The 20,286-nt window shown below is 40.5% G+C and overlaps 1 long non-coding RNA gene across 1 annotated transcript; it reads right to left on the reverse strand.

The window, feature by feature from the left end:
* Nucleotides 1-10,059: 10,059 nt before the first annotated feature.
* Nucleotides 10,060-11,531, reverse strand: LOC307012904. The gene is made up of 2 exons (XR_013800763.1): nucleotides 10,486-11,531; nucleotides 10,060-10,429 (listed from the first exon to the last, which is right to left on the reverse strand). It is a non-coding gene; the product is annotated as an uncharacterized lncRNA (long non-coding RNA).
* Nucleotides 11,532-20,286: the final 8,755 nt, after the last annotated feature.

The raw sequence follows: 20,286 nt of genomic DNA on the forward strand, positions 1-20,286 counted from the left end.
CTAACCCTAACCCTAACCCTAACCCTAACCCTAACCCTAACCCTAACCCTAACCCTAACCCTAACCCTAACCCTAACCCTAACCCTAACCCTAACCCTAACCCTAACCCTAACCCTAACCCTAACCCTAACCCTAACCCTAACCCTAACCCTAACCCTAACCCTAACCCTAACCCTAACCCTAACCCTAACCCTAACCCTAACCCTAACCCTAACCCTAACCCTAACCCTAACCCTAACCCTAACCCTAACCCTAACCCTAACCCTAACCCTAACCCTAACCCTAACCCTAACCCTAACCCTAACCCTAACCCTAACCCTAACCCTAACCCTAACCCTAACCCTAACCCTAACCCTAACCCTAACCCTAACCCTAACCCTAACCCTAACCCTAACCCTAACCCTAACCCTAACCCTAACCCTAACCCTAACCCTAACCCTAACCCTAACCCTAACCCTAACCCTAACCCTAACCCTAACCCTAACCCTAACCCTAACCCTAACCCTAACCCTAACCCTAACCCTAACCCTAACCCTAACCCTAACCCTAACCCTAACCCTAACCCTAACCCTAACCCTAACCCTAACCCTAACCCTAACCCTAACCCTAACCCTAACCCTAACCCTAACCCTAACCCTAACCCTAACCCTAACCCTAACCCTAACCCTAACCCTAACCCTAACCCTAACCCTAACCCTAACCCTAACCCTAACCCTAACCCTAACCCTAACCCTAACCCTAACCCTAACCCTAACCCTAACCCTAACCCTAACCCTAACCCTAACCCTAACCCTAACCCTAACCCTAACCCTAACCCTAACCCTAACCCTAACCCTAACCCTAACCCTAACCCTAACCCTAACCCTAACCCTAACCCTAACCCTAACCCTAACCCTAACCCTAACCCTAACCCTAACCCTAACCCTAACCCTAACCCTAACCCTAACCCTAACCCTAACCCTAACCCTAACCCTAACCCTAACCCTAACCCTAACCCTAACCCTAACCCTAACCCTAACCCTAACCCTAACCCTAACCCTAACCCTAACCCTAACCCTAACCCTAACCCTAACCCTAACCCTAACCCTAACCCTAACCCTAACCCTAACCCTAACCCTAACCCTAACCCTAACCCTAACCCTAACCCTAACCCTAACCCTAACCCTAACCCTAACCCTAACCCTAACCCTAACCCTAACCCTAACCCTAACCCTAACCCTAACCCTAACCCTAACCCTAACCCTAACCCTAACCCTAACCCTAACCCTAACCCTAACCCTAACCCTAACCCTAACCCTAACCCTAACCCTAACCCTAACCCTAACCCTAACCCTAACCCTAACCCTAACCCTAACCCTAACCCTAACCCTAACCCTAACCCTAACCCTAACCCTAACCCTAACCCTAACCCTAACCCTAACCCTAACCCTAACCCTAACCCTAACCCTAACCCTAACCCTAACCCTAACCCTAACCCTAACCCTAACCCTAACCCTAACCCTAACCCTAACCCTAACCCTAACCCTAACCCTAACCCTAACCCTAACCCTAACCCTAACCCTAACCCTAACCCTAACCCTAACCCTAACCCTAACCCTAACCCTAACCCTAACCCTAACCCTAACCCTAACCCTAACCCTAACCCTAACCCTAACCCTAACCCTAACCCTAACCCTAACCCTAACCCTAACCCTAACCCTAACCCTAACCCTAACCCTAACCCTAACCCTAACCCTAACCCTAACCCTAACCCTAACCCTAACCCTAACCCTAACCCTAACCCTAACCCTAACCCTAACCCTAACCCTAACCCTAACCCTAACCCTAACCCTAACCCTAACCCTAACCCTAACCCTAACCCTAACCCTAACCCTAACCCTAACCCTAACCCTAACCCTAACCCTAACCCTAACCCTAACCCTAACCCTAACCCTAACCCTAACCCTAACCCTAACCCTAACCCTAACCCTAACCCTAACCCTAACCCTAACCCTAACCCTAACCCTAACCCTAACCCTAACCCTAACCCTAACCCTAACCCTAACCCTAACCCTAACCCTAACCCTAACCCTAACCCTAACCCTAACCCTAACCCTAACCCTAACCCTAACCCTAACCCTAACCCTAACCCTAACCCTAACCCTAACCCTAACCCTAACCCTAACCCTAACCCTAACCCTAACCCTAACCCTAACCCTAACCCTAACCCTAACCCTAACCCTAACCCTAACCCTAACCCTAACCCTAACCCTAACCCTAACCCTAACCCTAACCCTAACCCTAACCCTAACCCTAACCCTAACCCTAACCCTAACCCTAACCCTAACCCTAACCCTAACCCTAACCCTAACCCTAACCCTAACCCTAACCCTAACCCTAACCCTAACCCTAACCCTAACCCTAACCCTAACCCTAACCCTAACCCTAACCCTAACCCTAACCCTAACCCTAACCCTAACCCTAACCCTAACCCTAACCCTAACCCCTAACCCTAACCCTAACCCTAACCCTAACCCTAACCCTAACCCTAACCCTAACCCTAACCCTAACCCTAACCCTAACCCTAACCCTAACCCTAACCCTAACCCTAACCCTAACCCTAACCCTAACCCTAACCCTAACCCTAACCCTAACCCTAACCCTAACCCTAACCCTAACCCTAACCCTAACCCTAACCCTAACCCTAACCCTAACCCTAACCCTAACCCTAACCCTAACCCTAACCCTAACCCTAACCCTAACCCTAACCCTAACCCTAACCCTAACCCTAACCCCCTAACCCTAACCCTAACCCTAACCCTAACCCTAACCCTAACCCTAACCCTAACCCTAACCCTAACCCTAACCCTAACCCTAACCCTAACCCTAACCCTAACCCTAACCCCTAACCCTAACCCTAACCCTAACCCTAACCCTAACCCTAACCCTAACCCTAACCCTTAGTTATAATCTTACCCTTTAATCTGAACCCTAATCTCCACCAGGGGGGGTCAGAGGTCTAACCCTAACCCTAATTTATATCTTACCCTTCAATCTGAACCCTAATCTTAACCATTTGGGATCACAAGCCTAACCCTAACCCTAATTCATAATCCTACCCTTAATCTAAGCCCTAATCTTAACCATTTGGGGTCACAAGCCTAACCTTAACCCTAATTTATAATCTTACCCGTTAATCTGAACCCTAATCTTAACCATTTGGGAACAGATGTCTAACCTTAACCCTAATTTATAATCTTACCCTTTAATCTGAACCCTAATCTCCACCAGGGGGGGTCAGAGGTCTAACCCTAACCCTAATTTATATCTTACCCTTCAATCTGAACCCTAATCTTAACCATTTGGGGTCACAAGCCTAACCTTAACCCTAATTTATAATCCTACCCTTAATCTAAACCCTAATCTGAACCATTTGGGGTCACAAGTCTAACCTTAACCCTAATTTTTAATCCTACCCTTAATCTAAACCCTAATCTTAACCATTTGGGGTCACAAGCCTAACCTCAACCCTAATTTATAATCCTACCCTTAATCTAAACCCTAATCTTAACCACTTGGGGTCACAAGCCTAACCTTAACCCTAATTTATAATCCTACCCTTAATCTAAACCCTAATCTTAACCATTTGGGGCCACAAGACTAACCTTAACCCTCATTTATAATCCTACCCTTAATCTAAACCCTAATCTTAACCATTTGGGGTCACAAGCCTAACCTTAACCCTAATTTATAATCCTACCCTTAATCTAAACCCTAATCTTAACCATTTGGGGTCACAAGCCTAACCTTAACCCTAATTTATAATCCTACCCTTAATCTAAACCCTAATCTTAACCATTTGGGGTCACAAGCCTAACCTTAACCCTAATTTATAATCCTACCCTTAATCTAAACCCTAATCTTAACCATTTGGGATCACAAGCCTAACCTTAACCCTAATTCATAATCCTACCCTTAATCTAAACCCTAATCTTAACCATTTGGGGTCACAAGCCTAACCTTAACCCTAATTTATAATCCTACCCTTAATCTAAACCCTAATCTTAACCATTTGGGGTCACAAGCCTAACCTTAACCCTAATTTATAATCCTACCCTTAATCTAAACCCTAATCTTAACCATTTGGGGTCACAAGCCTAACCTTAACCCTAATTCATAATCCCACCCTTAATCTAAACCCTAATCTTAACCATTTGGGGTCACAAGCCTAACCTTAACCCTTATTTATAATCCTACCCTTAATCTAAACCCTAATCTTAACCATTTGGGGTCACAAGCCTAACCTTAACCCTAATTTATAATCCTACCCTTAATCCAAACCCTAATCTTAACCATTTGGGGTCACAAGCCTAACCTTAACCCTAATTTATAATCCTACCTTTAATCTAAACCCTAATCTTTACCACTTGGGGTCACAAGCCTAACCTTAACCCTAATTTATAATCCTACCCCTAATCTAAACCCTAATCTTAACCATTTGGGGTCCCAAGCCTAACCTTAACCCTATTCTATAGTCCTACCCTTAATCAAAACCCTAAATCTTAACCAATTGGGGGTCACAAGCCTAACCTTAACCCTAATTTATAATCCTACCCTTAATCTAAACCCTAATCTCAACCATTTGGGGTCACAAGCCTAACCTTAACCCTAATTTATAATCCTACCCTTAATCGAAACCCTAATCTTAACCATTTGGGGTCACAAACCTAACCTTAACCCTAATTTATAATCCTACCCTTAATCTAAACCCTAATCTTAACCATTTGGGGTCACAAGCCTAACCTTAACCCTAATTTATAATCCTACCCTTAATCTAAACCCTAATCTTAACCATTTGGGGTCACAAACCTAACCTTAACCCTAATTTATAATCCTACCCTTAATCTAAACCCTAACCTTAACCATTTGGGGTCACAAGCCTAACCTTAACCCTAATTTATAATCTTACCCGTTAATCTAAACCCTAATCTTAACCATTTGGGGTCACAAGCCTAACCTTAACCCTAATTTATAATCTTACCCGTTAATCTGAACCCTAATCTTAACCATTTGGGAACAGATGTCTAACCTTAACCCTAATTTATAATCTTACCCTTCCACCTAAACCCTAATCTTAACCATTGGGGGTCACAAGCCTAACCTTAACCCTAATTTATAATCTTACCCTTAATCTAAACCCTAATCTTAACCATTTGAGGTCACAAGCCTAACCTTAACCCTAATTTATAATCCTACCCTTAATCTAAACCCTAACCTTAACCATTTGGGGTCACAAGCCTAACCTTAACCCTAATTTATAATCTTACCCGTTAATCTGAACCCTAATCTTAACCATTTGGGAACAGATATCTAAACTTAACCCTAATTTATAATCTTACCCTTCCACCTAAACCCTAATCTTAACCATTTGGGGTCACAAGCCTAACCTTAACCCTAATTTATAATCTTACCCTTTAATCTGAACCCTAATCTTAATCATTTGGGGGCAGATGTCTAACCCTAACCCTAATTTATAATCTCACCCTTAATCTGAACCCTAATCTTAACCATTTGGGAACAGATGTCTAACCTTAACCCTAATTTATAATCTTACCCTCTAAATCTGAACCCTAATCTTAACCATTTGGGGTCACAAACCTAACCTTAACCCTAATTTATAATCCTACCCTTAATCTGAACCCTAATCTTAACCATTTGGGGTCACAAGCCTAACCTTAACCCTAATTTATAATCTTACCCGTTAATCTGAACCCTAATCTTAACCATTTGGGAACAGATGTCTAACCTTAACCCTAATTTATAACTCTTACCCTTCCACCTAAACCCTAATCTTAACCATTTGGGGTCACAAGCCTAACCTTAACCCTAATTTATAATCTTACCCTTAATCTAAACCCTAATCTTAACCATTTGAGGTCACAAGCCTAACCTTAACCCTAATTTATAATCCTACCCTTAATCTAAACCCTAATCTTAACCGTTTGGGGTCACAAGCCTAACCTTAACCCTAATTTATAATCCTACCCTTAATCTAAACCCTAATCTTAACCGTTGGGGGTCACAAGCCTAACCTTAACCCTAATTTATAATCCTACCCTTAATCTGAACCCTAATCCTAACCATTTGGGAACAGATGTCTAACCTTAACCCTAATTTATAATCTTACCCTTCCACCTAAACCCTAATCTTAACCATTTGGGGTCACAAGCCTAACCTTAACCCTAATTTATAATCTTACCCTTTAATCTGAACCCTAATCTTAATCAATTGGGGGCAGATGTCTAACCCTAACCCTAAATTATAATCTCACCCTTAATCTGAACCCTAATCTTAACCATTGGGGAACAGATGTCTAACCTTAACCCTAATTTATAATCTTACCCTTTAAATCTGAACCCTAAACATGATTCTAAAACAAGCGCTTGACTAACTAATTTGATTAATGGTAGAATCTATAATATTTATTCATTTAAACTGGTACCGTTTCATTCCACTCATATAGACACAAACAATACTATTAAAGACTGTAAAATGTCTATTTCCCTCAAAAAGGGTTAGACAACAACCTTTACTGTGATACCACTGAGCTAATAAAAATGCTAACACAGGTCGTCATAGGCTCAGGAATTTATGAACCATGACCCCGGACCTGTTTTAGATACCATTAGTACATGCTAAACTTATGGTACCACTGGAAACGCGTGTAAAAAACAAATAATAATAATAATAAAAATAATAATAATAACAATAATAATAATAATTATAATAATAATAATAATAACAATAATATAAATAAAAATAATAATAATACTAATGCTAAAGAGCGATGATGGTTTTCTTTGACCCGCCCCTAGAAAAAACCAACCAACCAGAACACGGTATTCCATTACCCACAAGGCATAGGGAGACTTATAAATTGGCTCAGGGCGGGATCACACTCTCTCTCTTACGACCCCAAGCGAGCCACAAGGTAGGTTTCCCCTGACGGGTGAAAAATAATTATTTAAAATTTATTCAAAGGTACAGATTAAACCGATCAATCAGAGTCTATTCTTCTGTATTTTGTTGATAACATGTTATAGACCTTATATTTTGACACACTGTGGGGATAACTTGTTTTAACAATTCATAAATTATTCCGTTATACAATTAACGGCGGAGTGGAACCAGACTCCCACATAACGCGGTCACATTTTTCCAAATCTATCTTCAATAAGAGACCATTCAATATTAAAAGCCAATAAATTCCATTATTAATATATTATTAATATAGCACCAAAACTCTAAATCCGAGGATTTATGACCCCCGGAGGTACTGGAAAATATTCCGGCCGCACCCATTACGTGGTCACAAAATGGCGGCCGACCGCACACGAGGTAGACTGGGACAAGGTCATCATTGCTTTATTCCGCATTAAAACGTTATAAATCACGTCGGGACTAATAACGTTTAATTACCAACACATTACAGTTATTATATTCAGACCCTTTTGCGGGGACCGCAAGCGGGCTAGCGCTATATGATCCCTGACGGGAGTAAAATAATTTATAAGTTGATTCTAATGTACATTTTAAGCCGATCAATCGGGGTCTACTCTTCTGTATTTTATTGATAATATGTTATAGACCTTATACTTAGACACACTATGGGGTTAGCATGTTTTAACAATACAGTAATGATTCCGTTATAATTAACGGCGGAGTGGAACCGGCTCCCCCTCAAACGCGATCACCTTTTTCCAATTTATTTTTAAATAGAGACTATCCAATATTAAAAGCCAATACAGCCCATTCTTAATATATTATTATTAATGCACCAAAACCCTAAATCGGAGGATAAATGACCCAGGGGGGGCTGCATAAGGCTCCGGTCACGCTATCAAAGGGGAAACAAAATGGCGGCCGAGCGCACATGTTTTTAACTTTGACCGGGTCTTCATTCCTTTTCCAGGATTGAATCCGTTTGATGCAGGTATTTTAAGCATCATTGAATTAGTGTTTTAAACACACAATTTCTCTGCCTTTTCCAGGATTAAATCCGTTTGAGGTATATATTTAAAGCATTATTTATTTAGGGTTATAACCACACAATATCTCTGCCTCTTCCATGACTAAATCCGTTTGATGCAGGTATTTTAAACATCATTTAATTAGTGTATTAAACACACAATTCCTCTGCCTTTTCCAGGGATAAATCCGGTTGGTGTATATATTTAAAGCATTATTCATTTAGTGTTATAAACACACAATTTCTCTGCCTTTTCCACGACTAAATCCGTTTGATGCAGGTATTTTAAGCATCATTTATGGGGTGTTATAAACACACAATATCTCTGCCTTTTCCATGACTAAATCCGTTTGATGCAGGTATTTTAAGCATCATTTAATTAGGGTTTTAAACACACAATTCCTCTGCCTTCTCCATGACTAAATCCGTTTGATGCAGGTATTTTAAGCATCATTTAATTAGTGTTTTAAGCACACAATTTCTCTGCCTTTTCCATGACTAAATCCGTTTGATGCAGGTATTTTAAGCATCATTTATTGAGTGTTATAAACAAATAATAACTCTGCCTGTTCCAGGACTCAATCCGTTTGATGCAGGTATTTTTAGCATCATTTAATTAGTGTTTTAAACACACAATTCCTCTGCCTCTTCCAGGATTAAATCCGTTTGATGTATAGATTAAAGCATTATTTATCAAGTGTTATAAACACACAATATCCCTGCCTTTTCCAGGACTAAATCCGTTAGATGCAGGTATTTTAAGCATCATTTAATTAGTGTTTTAAACACACAATATCTCTGCTTTTTCCAGGACTAAATCCGTTTGATGCAGGTCTTTTAAGCATCATTTAATTAGTGTTTTAAACACACAATTCCTCTGCCTCTTCCAGGATCAAATCCGTTTGATACATAGATTTAAAGCATTATTCAGTGTTTTAAACACACAATATCTCTGCCTTTTCCATGACTAAATCCGTTTGATGCAGGTTTTCCAACATCATTGATTTAGCCTAATAATGCGGTTCACTCGCCCAAAATACAGCGGTCATATTGACTTTACTCTGGTCTATCGACCCGGTCTCACCTCTTAGCTTACTGACCTGACCTACCTACCAGTCCTTTTCCCCTAGTTGGGAGCGTTTAGAAAACAACACAACACCGGGGACCTGATCGACCCCGGCGGGCCACCCTAGATTGAGGGCGTCTAGTGACAATGGCCGAAACGTCCAGTGATCTCTAGGTCCACTACTGAGGAATGTGTTCCAAACAACAACCACAAAGGACTTTTTGTCCCCCCAAAAAAATTATTTTTATTATTTTGGAGGACAAACAACTACTGACCATAGATCAATATAGCGTTCCAATAACTCTCGTCCAGCATATTATTCTCTCTGTTTTCAGAGGAATGATAAACATTGGCAACTTGATCTTCAAATGTTCCTTCTTTCTCGGATTACAAAACGGATTCATTTTACTCAATTTTGGTGTTTTCTCTGATTAACTATTTGTCTATTTTTAATTACAAAACACAGTACTCTTCTCATTCGGGGTTTATTTCAATTCCTCTGGTATCCTTTGCAAGAATAATAATCATTTTTTCTAATAAACGGACCAGGTGAGAAAAGGATACTCGCACTACCCTCTGCCGCCACTAGATGGAGACAGGAGACCACTAATGGGTAACTGACTACTACAGTCATTTTACAAACCACTCCAGTTGCTGGTAATGATAGCCACAACATGCAAATAAAGATAAATTTCGGATCATTTAATTTATTTAAATAATATTTCATTCTATTAATCCCTCTTGTATTAATCCCAATAATTATAGTGACATCAATAGACCCATCACCTTACCTTCATCTCATCTCTAATTTAGGTTCCCAAATACCAAGACCAGGCCCACACACCTTAGCTATTTCAATTAGATTTAAAGTTTAATTCAGGCCTCTCAGGTGGATAAAAGGAGGGTGGATTTATCTTTGATTAGACAGCACCCCATGGCTGTTCATAATTGATTTAATCCGGTTTCCTCCATTTTTGACAGGTCCTGTTTTGGCTATTTGTGTCTGTGTGTCCCTCTGTGTTAGCTATTTCAATTAGATTTAAAGTTAAGTTCAGGCCTCTCAGGTGGATAAAGGGAGGTGGATTTGCCTTTGATTAGACAGCACCCCATGGCTGTTCATAATTGATTTAATCCGGTTTCCCCCATTGTTGACAGGTCCTGGTTTGACCGTGGGTATATTTTAACTATTTTTAATTAGATTTTACTCTCAATTCCAACAATTAAAATTCACCAAGGTACACTCTTATCTTTAATCAGTTTAATTTAAATATTTTTACTCCTAAATTCCAACAATTAAAATCCACTCCAGGTACACTCTTATCTTTAGTCCCAGCTATAAACCTAACTAGTCGGGCCTATATGCCTAATCCTAACCAGTCGGACCCATATGCCTAATCCTAACTAGTCGGGCCTATATGCCTAATCCTAAACCCAGCTCTAAACCTAACTAGTCGGGCCTATATGCCTAATCCTAAAAACCCAGCTCTAAAACTAGTCGGGCCTATATGCCTAATCCTAAACCCAGCTCTAAACCTAACTATTCGGGCCTATATGCCTAATCCTAAACCCAGCTCTAAAACTAGTCGGGCCTTTATACCTAATCCTAAGATGCCCAATCCTAAAGTGCCTAAAACGACCACTAATCCCAACCACTCTGGCCCTTTGCCTAAACCTAAACCACATCCCCCCTCCCCACTTTTTCCTCCTGACCTATTGTTCGACCCTGCTCTGGGCGAGACTGCACGTAAGGAAATGGGCCATACACAGATACCGCCAAAGCGGCAAGGGGAGGGCATTCGTTGGTAACCACCCTCTACCCCTCCCTGTGTCTGTTCTTCAAGCTTAATTACTCTGTCTACTACACTTGACACACTTATGACCCAGTCATGATGCTAAGCTAGGGCATGAGCCGACACGTCCTCGTAGTGCGCGTGCCTCTCCTTGGATCTCTGTATAACCATGAAGTCGTCGGGCGACATGGGGAGATCCGGTGGCCCTTACAAAAACCTAACCCTAGCCGGAGCCTGGAGGAACGGGGGACTTGCTCCGAAACTAAGTATGATTGGCTGAGTCGCTCGTTTTCTTTCCCACCACATATCAATCAATTATTTAGTGATTAGTGGTCTACTGTCATGAAGCCCCCTCTTTTAAAATACTCCTGAACAACTGAGATTGTCATTCATAGCTAGTGTAGTAAGAACAATGGTAGAAAATCCACCTAGCTGACACATCTCAGATTGGGAAGGACTGCTAATAGGATAATAACAAAATAATCCAACATTTTTACTTTCAAAATCTAATTAATTAATGACTCCACTTATGAGTCTCAGGCCGGGGTCAGTTATGCTGCCGCGAAGAGTTCGTCTCTGTTGTCTGAGGGCATCTTTCAGAACATTCCCATACAATGATAGATATCATTGAAGAGCTAGGGTGAACCACCAGGGTAACCTAGCTCACTTACCGAAGGATGGGAATGATTTCTGACCAAATAGGACAAAATAATAAGGCACAGTATTATCTTTAGATTATACCTTAATTACTTATGAGTGTACCTTTTTAACTTTGCCCTTAGTCGGACCGCGAAACTTTGTGGTTAGACTGAGAGTAGAAGAGGTCAACTGACCAATTCTACTGAGTGAAGGCGTTTAAATATCCGCTTATATTCACTCTTAAAATAGGAAAGGGGTTGAGAACACAATAGAAATGATATCTGGATCTAATTTAATATATACCACTCTAACCTTACTCTTAAATAGATAAATACATTTTGGGTACAATGAGTTTAAAAATAAAATATTATAGATATATAAAAAATAGTTTTAATATAAGTCTATGAACGGATTTATAATGATTTTTTATTATAATACACTGCCTTTACGGGCATATAGTATATTATAATTGACTTGCAGTTCATGGAGTAACCACTATGAGTGCTAAGGGTCATGTTACCTTTAATTCCGCCGGATCTAACGTCACTTCCGGTTGGCGGCAATATTATTATTGCCTTGCAGTTCATGGAGTAACCACTATGAGTGCTAAGGGTCATGTTACCTTTAATTCCGCCGGATCTAACGTCACTTCCGATTGGCGGCATTACCACTTCCGGGCTAGTTATTACATGTGGCGGCAGCTGAGAGAGCATGTGTGTTAAGATTCTACTAAATCCTCTGACATCCACATGAAATACTGGTCTTTCAACGTCGAGAGTGAGTACGTGTGATTATTAACATGTTAGAGACCAGATATCAGGGTCCATTTGTGTAAAAATAAATTTTAAATACTTACATAAATAAATAATTTCAATATACACTTCACAAGATGGCTGACTCTAATCATCTTTACTAATTCTCTCTGGCAATGAGAACCATTCTATTTTCAATTAGATTTAAAGTTTAACACTATTGGGCTGTGAGTGTGTGGGTGTGTTTGTGTATATTTGAGCTTTTTCAACTAGATTTAAAGTTTAATTCAGGCCTCTCGGGTGGATAAAAGGAGGGTGGATTTATCTTTGATTAGACAGCACCCCATGGCTGTTCATAATTGATTTAATCCGGTTTCCTCCATTTTTGACAGGTCCTGTTTTGGCTATTTGTGTCTGTGTGTCCTCTGTATTAGCTATTTCAATTAGATTTAAAGTTAAGTTCAGGCCTCTCAGGTGGATAAAGGGAGGTGGATTTGCCTTTGATTAGACAGCACCCCATGGCTGTTCATAATTGATTTAATCCGGTTTCCCCCATTGTTGACAGGTCCTGTTTTAACTATTGGTGTCTGTGTGTCTCTCTCTCTCTCTCTCTCTCTCTCTCTATGTGTACCCACCTCAAAGCTCACTGACCTGACCTACCTACCTGTCCTTTTCCCCAAGTTGGGACCGTTTAGAAAATAACACAACACCGGGGACTTGATCATCCCCGGCTGGGGCCACCCTAGTTTGAGAGTGTCTGGTGATAATGGCCGAAACACTCGATGATCTCTGGGTCCATCACTGAGGATGTGTTCAAAACAAGTATAAAGGACTAGTTTGTTCCCCAAAAAACCTCTTTTTTTGAGAACAAACAACTACTGACTATCTGTCACCATAACCTCTTCTCCCAAGTGAAAAAGAGGTGCACTTGCACTACCAGCTGCCGCCACTAGATGGAGACAGGAGACCACAAATGGAGGACTGGCGGACAGGAGAGGTATATGCACCACTCTGGCCTTTTGCCTAATCCTAAATTACTTCTCCATAAAAGGTTATTTTACTCTCAACTCCAACAATTTAAATTTACTTAAGGTACACTCTTACCCTTAGTCCCAGCTCTAAACTTAACCAGTCGGGCCTATATGCCTAATCCTAAAATCAATATTATTCATAGACTATCTTCCCCTCAGTTTGACCACTAATCCCAACCACTCTGGCCCTTTGCCTAAACCTAAACCACATCCCCCCTCCCCACTTTTTCCTCCTGACCTATTGTTCGACCCTGCTCTGGGCGAGACTGCACGTAAGGAAATGGGCCATACACAGATACCGCCAAAGCGGCAAGGGGAGGGCATTCGTTGGTAACCACCCTCTACCCCTCCCTGTGTCTGTTCTTCAAGCTTAATTACTCTGTCTACTACACTTGACACACTTATGACCCAGTCATGATGCTAAGCTAGGGCATGAGCCGACACGTCCTCGTAGTGCGCGTGCCTCTCCTTGGATCTCTGTATAACCATGAAGTCGTCGGGCGACATGGGGAGATCCGGTGGCCCTTACAAAAACCTAACCCTAACCCCTAACCCCTAACCCCTAACCCTAACCCTAACCCTAACCCTAAACCCTAACCCTAACCCTAAACCCTAACCCTAAACCCTAACCCCTAACCCTAACCCTATTCAGAAGCCGCCAACCATGAGGGGGGGTGGAGGGTAATCATTATATACAGTACGTGTTCAGTAAGACTAGCATTGATTTAAAATACTCAGCATTGAGGAAGATTCACCCCAAATGTTACTAGACTATAGAACAGTATGCACGTTTCATAATCTGCAACAAACAAGTTAATCTCTTTGACCTCTGGAATATATAATCATTTGGCAGTTGCCAAGGGGTGCATATAGTGTTTCAACTGTTAAATACATTACAGTTTAAGTAATCTTTAAGCTTGGATGTGTATATGCAAAAAAAAAAGTAACCAAATGGCTAGAATGGCTGTTCACATGTAAACATTTACATTTCAGTTCAGTGTCAATTTCAAATTCTCAGCATGGAGGAAGATTCACTCCAAATGTTAATATTAGACTAATAGAACAGTATGTATGTTGTTTTTTTACACATGCATTAATGATGGTTTTACTGTTGTTCACTGGTAAACTGAATTAAAAAAATCTTGACAACATTCAGCTGTAGTGTGTATTATTAATTATCCATATATTGAGCAGTTTTGAATGTAAAATTATAGCCAAAATAAATTGTATTATTTATTCAACAAGAATATTTGTGTTAGGTGAATCAAGGAATAAATGCCATTGGAGGAATAATTGTGTATTTATACAACAAGAATATTTATATTTAAAGAAAGTAGAAATACATGACATTGATGGGAAAAATTGTTTATTAATTCAACACAAAAATCTGTGTTTGGTGAAGGTAGAAATACATCGCATTCAAGCAAGAAATTCTTAATTAGTCTCACAGTATTATCCTCATAAAGTGAACAAAAAGATCCAAGTTGGCAGAACTCTTGGCAAAACTTAAAAACCTTAGTTAAGTCAACAACAGCTGGCAAAAGTTGAGAAAACTCAAAAATCTCTTGCATCATGTTGCCTTGATATTTTAAGTTTTCTCAACTTTTTCTTTTTTACAGTGCAGCAGGGCAGATGGGATTTACAACAATTCCACAGGAAACTGAAATTAGCAACATATTTTCAAAACAAAAAAGAGTCTGACCCACCTCCATTTACTCCCAAATCTGACTGGGTTCCCTCTGCTTGTACACTTCCGATGGAACTCACTACTCTCATTGCGGCTGATATCAACCAATTTGATAGCAGCTTCCGGATTTACCGGTCACAACCGAACCTCAGTCCAGAGGAGACTGCAGCACTGAAGGAGCTCAGCAACAATAAGAATATAATTATCAAACCAGCCGACAAGGGTAGTGTAGTGGTAGTTATGGACCGGGAGCAATATCTATGGGAAGGATATAGACAATTATCGGACACAAATTATTATTCTAAATTGGACAAATCTGGACACAATTAAATTAGTTGAGAAGATTTTACAAGCACTATATAACAAAAAATGCATTAATGCTCAACAAATGAGGTTTCTATCAGGAAACTGAACCCAGGGCCAGACTATTTTACATGCTCCCGAAAATACACAAAGAAAGACATAAATGGTCCTTACCTTACGAAATTCCTCCGGGCAGACCCATTATATCTGATTGTAGCAGCGAGACATACCGTACGGCCGAGTTAATTGATTTTTACCTCAATCCTCTTTCCATCATCCACACAAGCTATTTAAAGGATACCTATGACTTTTTAAGCAGAATTAAACAACTCAATATACCCCAGGACGCCATGTTATTCACGATGGACGTAGACAGCTTATACACAAACATAGACATCCAAGAAGGCATACAAGCCATAAAAAACATATTCCGTAAACACCCTGATAAAAGAAGACCAGACAAGGAATTATTACAATTATTGGAGATTAATTTGACACGTAATGACTTTGAATTTAATGGAGAGTTCTTCCTGCAGATTAAAGGCACTGCTATGGGAAAGAAGTTCGCTCCAGCCTATGCCAACATTTTTATGGCAGAGTGGGAAACCTCTGCCCTGTCCTCCTGCCTAAAGACTCCCACATATTATTTCAGATATCTGGATGACATCTGGGGCGTGTGGTCTCACTCAAAGGAGGATTTTGATCTATTTGTCATCACCCTTAATAATCACAACAAATCCATCTCACTCAAATCCATCACCAGCTACACCTCAGTGGATTTCCTGGACACCACCACATTCAAAGGAATTCATTTCGATAAAACACACACATTGGATGCTAAAGTATTTTTTAAAGAGACAGACACTCATGCCCTTCTCCACAGAACAAGCCACCATCCTAATCACACTTATGCGGGATTGGTTAAATCACAGCTTTTGAGGTTCCATAGAATATGCAGTAACAGAGAGGACTTCCAAATGGCTACCAAAACGCTTTTTGGAGCATTGATCTCCAGAGGGTACACTCGTTCTTTTCTAAAAAAATGTTTTAGAACATTTCAACAGACGAAACCCATTTTGGTCTCCTCCAAATTGCCTTTTATCACCACATATTCCCAGTCAGCTGTTAAACTAGTCAAAGTAATTAAATCCAACTTTCAAAACATTATAGGAAAAACTGACATTCTACAAGACCACAGTATCATTGCAGCATTTAGGAAAAACAGAAACCTGCAGTCTTACTTGGTCAAAGCAAAGATACAACCCATGCTGACCCCAACATCCAGGGGTCACAGGGATTTTTTTCAGCAACAACTCTGGTTGCGCAGCAAACACAACAACAATGTTTATAAAACACAGTATCTTGGCAGCCTCCAATCTAAAAACTGTGTTTACATTATTACATGTAAACGGTGTGGACTACAGTATGTGGGTGAAACTGGTAACACAATTTGCATACGATTCACTCAACATAAATATAACATTGTGAGAAGAAAAAACACACTTACTCCATTAGTTACTCACTTCCTGCTCCATGGATGGCAATCCGTTCAAGCAGCGGTCCTGGAGTCCAACTCCAGATGGTCTGTGGCCCAGAGACGTAGATGTGAGAGGCTATGGATAGCCAGATTCAACAGTGTTTCTCAGGGGCCTGAATGAGAGATGAACATGCCTTGATAATGTGACAACGATGGAGAGTGCATTCGATCCTGCCGCTGCTTCCCGGTGACAGGATTCCAAACTTCTAACGCCTAACCCTAACCCTAACCCAACAACCAATCAATCACTCAGCCACAATTAATGGCCAAGAATGTGGTTTTTCTTAACCGAGATGTAGCTCCGGTTAGTCCCTCGGTTCTGACCACTCGCCTTCCTGGGACTGAGATGTTAGACAGCACATCTCTCACAACACACACTTTTCCGGAACCTAGACCGGAACGCTCCAGACCTCTGATGATAGAAGACTTCAATCTTTCCCCTTCTCCTCCGACAAGTCTGGCCACACGCCATGAACACCGGGGAAACAAGAAAAATAATTGGTCCCTGACCCCTAAACGTGAAGTCCTAATAATTGGGAGCTCGAATATCTCCCGTCTTCAACCGATTGATAATGTCAAAATACAGGTGGATAGCTTCCCAGGGGCCAATTTGAGCCAAGCCGCCTATCTAATCAAACGCATGACCCCAACATCAGGAGAGGTCCGAAAAGTTCTTCTGTGTTTTGGCCTTAACGATAGGGACAATGGCAACAGAGCTATCTTAACAAATAATCTGGATCAGCTATTATCTTCCACCAAAGATACTTTCCCCAATGCAACAGTACACATGACGAGCATCAACTACGCTCCGGAACTGTCATTGGTCACCATCAGAAACATCAGAATCCTAAATAAACTGATTATTCAAACCCCAAACTACTTACCGGAACTGGAGCGTAAATACTTCTCCACCAAAGGGGACCGTATCCATTGGACCCCCTACACGGCTGAAAAGATGTGGGAACACTGGAAATCATTCCTAAACCTGTAAAATAAGCCAAGGGACAGAACTATAATTCGGGACTATCACCTAAAATCCGTTTTATATTCAACCTCTGATCAGTTCATAATTACCTATTTGTTAAATAGTGATTTGACCACAATCATTTTCCTTTTTTAGAGTCTACTCCTTTCAAGGTAACAAGGCACCTAGAGGGTCTTCAAAAAAAGAGGAGTCGAACTACAAAGTACATCCTTTTGATAGGGGTCTTTCACATATATGTATATATTTCCCAAAAATATAAAAAGGTAAAACTATACATGTTTCTTGTTATTTTAAAGTGTATTGACTTGAGCTGTACTCATCATCCAAAGTGATTTCTCCATAGAGGAGTCTAACTCTTTGTTTTCTTAAAAAAATACATCCTTCTGTTAGGAATCCTCTATATACACATATATACTCCTTTAAGAGTGTTAATAGGTAAAACTAGACATGTTCTTGCGTATATTTCCAAATCTATCTACCGGTAAGGAACCAATCATTTTAAGTGTTTCCTGTTAGGGGAGTCTAACTAAAAAACATATTCCTTGATAGGGGTCCTATTTTTTTAGAGAAAGATAAAAAATATAAACATTATATATATTTGTTCTCATATTTTTCTCATCATTTATTACTTCATCCCCTTTGGTAGACTCGACATAATTTATTATTATTATGATTATTTCTTTAGAGTGTTTCTTTTTGAAAAAAGATTTTAGTGAATGACAAGTTATTGTTATTTCTGTACTACTAAGAAAGTATATATACGTTTATTGATCATTTTCTATCTAATAAAAACATCAAAAATAATTGGATTCGGTTTGTTCCTTCCCTCCCTCCCGCCTTTCTTAGTAATGATTCTGAATAAATATGCTGATTTCTTACTCAACTAAAGGTTTAATATACAGAACACAAATAATAATAACAGTAGGATAATATTTATTAATTACTTTCTTATTCTACATATGACATAAATTATAGGATTCTCTGCTCACTACACTTAACCCAGACCTTTCCCCTCTCAGGCCCTCCGGGGTCCTGCCAGAGGGTAGCAGGTTTTTTTCGGACGGAGAAGGGGAAGTTTGGATTCCCCTCTCCGTTGTAAATTGCAACGGGGGGTGGAAAAGTGTTCGGGGCTTCGGCCCGAAGCGCCGAAGGGTTGAGCATCTCGAGCCCCTTCTCCGTTGTAATTTTTCAAAACTTCATTTTTGATTATTTTAACATATAATTGACCGTTTTCTTTCATTTCTTTTTCTTTCCACGGGTGGGGGCCTATGGCAGGCCGCCTATGAGCTCCCAAATTCGGCCCGGATCCTCCGGGATTTGTGGGATAAGCTCCATAAACTGACAAAGTCATCCAAATATGTCGCTTTTATAGCCCAAAGATATATAATGCAAATACATTAAAATAGTAAAAGGTACAATTGTGCTCCGCATTACCCGGAATTTGATTTATATACATTTATATTTTGTGGGAAAAAGTGTTAAAACGCCTGATTAAAGCATATGCAGGACCCCAGTGAGCTCCATACTATGTGCATTGTGTTAAGGGACCATGTGAGTGATAGCACCCATAATTTAAAAGCAAAGGCCACGATTAAAAGTCACTTTTAGGGGGAAAACGCTGGCTCTGTCCATTTCGTTAACAAACTGATAGGCAAATGGACAAAAGTGTGAAAACGGAGGAGCCGCTGCTCCACTGCTCCAAGCTGTGTGCATTGTGTCGGGGGGCCTTGTGAATGATAACACCCATCATTTAAACGCAAAGGCCACGATTAAAAGTCACTTTTAGGTGGAAAACGCCGGCTCTGTCCATTTCGTTAACAAACTGATAGGCAAATGGACAAGAGGGGGAAAACGGCCCACTCGCTGCTCCAGGCTGTGTGCATTGTGTTAGGGAACCCTATGAAGGGTCTACATGAGTGTATACATGTTTTAAATAGTAGGATACCTCCAGGGCGCATCATCACATTTTACAAGCCAGGGAAGGTGCATGGATCCTGGGTAAACATTGATTAAGTGTTTTTAAATGTGTGGAACAGTGTTTTGTCACTTTCAAAACTCTCCTGTCATTGACCGGAGAAATTGGTTTGATGTTGTATTCAATCTGGCCATTAATATTCCAGTGAGACGAAGTACGTACATTGACCGGAGTGATCCCATGTTAATTTTGTCCAAAAACCGGAGCATTCCCTAGCCCTACCCATACCAAGTTTGTTATCCCTGTGATGTTTTAAATATTTGACATTGTCCAATGTCTCAATCTTCACACCAACACATCATGGCGTATATAGCAATGTTTATCAGCTCCCTCTGTCAATGTATTGTGAAGATATGCGCTTGTCCAGTTGAAATGGAGATGATCTCTCAGCTGTAGATCACGGTCTCCATTACGTATTATATAGTTTCACTCTTAGTGAAGCATATTCATTTGTTCCACAATAAAACAGTGCACAGGAAGCATTTCATTTACAAAAAATGACAAGAGCTTGTG

This window comes from Notothenia rossii (assembly GCF_949606895.1).
Source record: "Notothenia rossii genome assembly, chromosome: 7".
Classification (NCBI taxonomy): domain Eukaryota; kingdom Metazoa; phylum Chordata; class Actinopteri; order Perciformes; family Nototheniidae; genus Notothenia; species Notothenia rossii.